This window comes from Ruditapes philippinarum, unplaced genomic scaffold (genome assembly GCF_026571515.1).
Source record: "Ruditapes philippinarum isolate M1 unplaced genomic scaffold, ASM2657151v2 ctg6590_1_1_1_1, whole genome shotgun sequence".
Lineage (NCBI taxonomy): Eukaryota > Metazoa > Mollusca > Bivalvia > Venerida > Veneridae > Ruditapes > Ruditapes philippinarum.
The window spans coordinates 119,294-123,912 of record NW_026853966.1 but is presented as its reverse complement, the minus strand read 5'-3'; positions in this window follow the sequence as shown (position 1 = coordinate 123,912).

The following is a 4,619-nucleotide window of genomic DNA, read 5'->3' as shown; positions in this document are numbered from 1 at the left end:
CAGTTAAGGGCTATTCCTGCATATCTTATTTTACTAAATTACTGGTAAAGGTAATATTTTTGTGCACAGAAAGTCCTTAGACTTTGACTTTTATAACTGACAACATTTCTATTAATTAGAACAAAATTTTCATTTTTTGAACATGATTTGGTATTATTTTTACTCAGGTGTGTGCTTGTGTATAAAATAATGCATAGAGGGACTTCTGATGTGTTCTTCCATCAGTAAAGTTGTATAGTAGACTGCCATAAGACCTTTAAAGTATCTGTACGACTTAAAACCCAACAAACTTGTTACAAAAAGTTACAAAACACAAAGTCATGTCTTTTGTAGAAATTGAACACTGAAATACAATATATTTAAGAAAATTTTCCTTTTATCACATTATTAAAACCAAACATTTCCTACACTTGCAAAAAAAAGCAACAACAAACAAACTGAACAATGCACCACAATTAACCAGATCTTAAAATTATCACAAATATTTTGATAAATAATATACCACTATAATTATTCTAATCCTAAAAAAAATTCCCTAGAGGACAGACATCTTTGAAAGATTTGAAAAAAAATCCCCTAAAAGGTGGATTTGTTTTTCAAAAAGAACAAAATCCCCCTCTGTATATAGTCTCAAGTCTAAGGGGATTTTGTCAAAACTTAATCCTATCATTCACAAAAAGCCACTAACAAATCATTACTACATAGATATATACTATATCATTTAACCATTATCTAAAAAAAGAGTATAAAAGCAAATAACTTATACATATCTAATGAGTAAAATTCAACCTTTTTGCAAACATGATTTATAAATTTAAAACTAATTTCAAAAACAAAACACTACTTTCAAAACCATAATCAATATTTAAAAACTTCAGTATATATCTACCAGCATTATAATTGAATTTTTATAATACTCAGTATTATACTGTATAAACAATAGTACCTTTAATAAATGCTTTTCGAAAATAAACCATCTTAACTTTTGAATTTGAAGAAGCCTTAGCCTACTGGTGGAAACAGATTCTACCTATGCGACCAATGAAAACAAAGATCAGCCGGCACACTTGTGCCCTCTATGTCCAGATTGAAAGATAGAAAATGTCCATTTAAAACAGCCTTCAGCTTTTATATTCTGTTGGAAAAACAATTCTGTATTGTTTCAAACTAAGAATTTAAGTATTTAAATTATACGTATTACTGTTAAGTCTTCATCAAGAGCTATTTATAAGGGCAGGTGTGAAAACTGACCTGGCTTTATAATGGTGGCAAAGGCTTATAACTTTTTGTTCCAGTTTCTTTTCATGGCAGTACCAGAGATGAAATGTAGAAAACATTCATAAATGCTGAAGTTTTTCATATAAAATTCCATGCAACAGTATCCATATATAACTAGAAATGTGTCCATAGGACACGGATGCCCCCACACGCCACTGTTCTGTCAATCTTATGACTCTAGGTCAAATATTTTTTGGACTACATGTGCCACAAGTTGAAAACTAAAAATCAACAAAGGGCCATAATTCTGTTAAATTTGGTCGCAGCAAAAATTCCTACCTTTACTACCATCTACACATTAAGGTTGTTAATCCCTGGAAGTTAAAGCAAAATCTGCCATCCGGTTTAAGAGGAGTTGCGTTCACAAAATTTCTACATAGTATATAATGAAAAAATCAACAAAGGGCCATAATTCTGTTAAAATTTTGTTGCAGCAAAAATTCCTTCCTTTACTACCATCTACACATTAAGGTTGTTCATCCTTGGAAGTTTAAGCAAAATCTGCCATCCTGTTTAAGAGGAGTTGCATTCACAAAATTTCTACATAGTATATAGTGAAAAAATCAACAAAGGGCAATAATTCTATAAAATTTTGTCGCAGCGAAAATTCCTTCCTTTACTACCATCTTCACCTTAAGGTTGTTCATCCCTGTAAGTTTAAGCTAAATCTGCCATGCGGTTTAAGAGGAGTTGCGTTCACAAAATTTCTACATAGTATATAGTTAAAAAATCAACAAAGGGCCATAATTCTGTAAAATTTGGTCGCAGCAAAAATTCCTTCCTTTACTACCATCTACACATTAAGGTTGTTCATCCCTGTAAGTTTAAGCAAAATCTGCCATGCGGTTTAAGAGGAGTTGCATTCACAAAATTTCTACATAGTATCTAGTGAAAAAATCAACAAAGGGCCATAATTCTGTTAAATTTGGTCGCAGCAAAAATTCCTTCCTTTACTACCATCTACACATTAAGGTTGTTCATCCCTGTAAGTTTAAGCAAAATCTGCCATGCGGTTTAAGAGGAGTTGCGTTCACAAGATATCGGGACGTACGGACGGACGGACGGACTGACGGACGGACGGACAAGTGCAACGCTATATGCTCCCACATTGTGGGGGCATAATAAATAAAGAACCATACTGTTCAGATAAGCCAACATAATTTAACTTGCTATGCACTTCTATTTCAAATTATGACTAGATATCACACACAAAAAAAACTAATTTACTCTAATTCTTTTACCTAGTTCTACTAATCTTTCCATCTTAAAATATTCTATCATTCTATGCATTTCTACAGTTAATATGACAAAAAATATATGAAAGCTAAGGAGATTTTTTTTTTTAAATCCATATTTAAAACAATGTTTTCTAACAGATAAGCTATTTCACAATTATTAATGTCATTTTTACAATGTCACATCTAGAAACTTTAAAAAATCATAAAGGTTACATGTAATATAAATTACTTACTAAGCCTTCAGTAAAATCAAAAATTTTCATGATGCAATAAATTTAGCTAATTATACAAACTGAAGATTTTTGCAAAACTATATATGTTCACTGTGAATCATATAATTCTAACAGACCTGAAAGCAGAAATTCTCAATTATTTAACTTTAAAAATTTTGATTTTGCGAAATTTTGGCCACGCTAAAATATCCAAAGTTTACAGTAGGTTTCTTCAACATACCGGTAAGTACTCTGTAACAAAGAACCCAAATATTGTAAGCTTATTAGGATAGCTGTATTCAGCCTCTGTAGGTTTATACATGAAGTAACAATACCAAACTACAGAAAATACCAAGCTCTCTCAACAGTTACACCAGCCTTCAATAAAATCATGTCGGAATTGGGTATCGAACTGAAATTTCTATCACTGTACACCCAACATTCTGACCACAGTACCGAAGATTTCACTTACAAATTGTTAAATGTTGTTTTAACAGATATACAGGCATGCAGTATAACTGAGTTTTTGAGAGAGAAAATATGACACAAGTGTAAAAACTTACACAAATAAATAATTATTAAAAACAATATATGAATCAATGTGGAAGAAGAACACGTCCATGTCTACAACCTAAATAAATATGGCCTCTAATTGCTAACTGGAAATACAAATAAGTTGGGCTTTCTAAATGAGAAAATGCATGAGCCAGAGATGCCTGAAATCAACACACAAGGGTCTTAAAGACATTATTCATAGAAAATAAAATTGGAACCAAAAATAATTAAAGACAGAAAACTTAACAATTCTAATTCAAAAATAAGATTGCTGGTTCATTATAAAGTCACTTTGGCCTTATGTGTCAAAATGTACATTAAAATGCTGGCCATTCTTCAGCAATGCATGCCTATTATATAAATCTTTCTTTTCAAGTTAGCTTTAGTAAATTATCAAAGTTAGAATATTAATTAGAACAGGCTTTAGTAAACAATCAAATATTATTAATGGGATCTCAATTAAAAACCTATGACATAATATAAATTGAACCATCTTACTATTATTCTTAAGAAATTGACAGCCAAATGTGAATATCCCTAAGCCTAAGACCCAGAAATGTTAATTTAACAGTTCAGTTAAAATGCCACTGTCTTTCAAATCCTGTCTTCTGCTATCCTATAAATAGAAAACTTCCAAGGGAGACAACTGAGGCATACAGGAAATGAGTGAAATATACGCAATGATAAACAGTTTCCATGCACTTGTTTGACCTTGTTAAAGGGAGTGAAATCATACAATTTAAACTAATGCTGCACGGAAAAAAAAAATGCCATTTTGACTTGAGCTAGAGAATTGGTTAAAAAGCGAAGCCAAAATATACAAAACCCTCTTTAATAATACAAAGTCAACAAAATTTAATTTTTTTTTAAAAAATAACAACAAAAATAAAACCTTAACTCCATTATAACAAAGGAAGAACCATAAATTGTTTTTTCATAAGGAAATGCTTTTTTCATCTCATTAATATAACCCAATGCCTGATTGGTCAAATCTGGAGATTTAACTTAAAGAACACACATTCTTTACAATTAAATAAAGCCAAAGTATTTTCTACAAAAAAAAATGTAACTTAGTCTAAACAACTTTATGGACAATTGACAATCACTCCCCAAACATCAATAATTGTTACATTAATCGTTTCAATTCACAAATGTTGTAAAAATGTGATGTCAAAAAAAATGAACTTTCCAAATTTATTACACAGAACAGTTCATTATTGGAAACTGGGTAAAAAGACTGAAGGTTTTCTTTAATAAAAATGGATGCGTCCAATTTATTACACAGAACAGTTCATTATTGGAGACGGGGTAAAAAAGACGTGAAGGTTATCTCAAT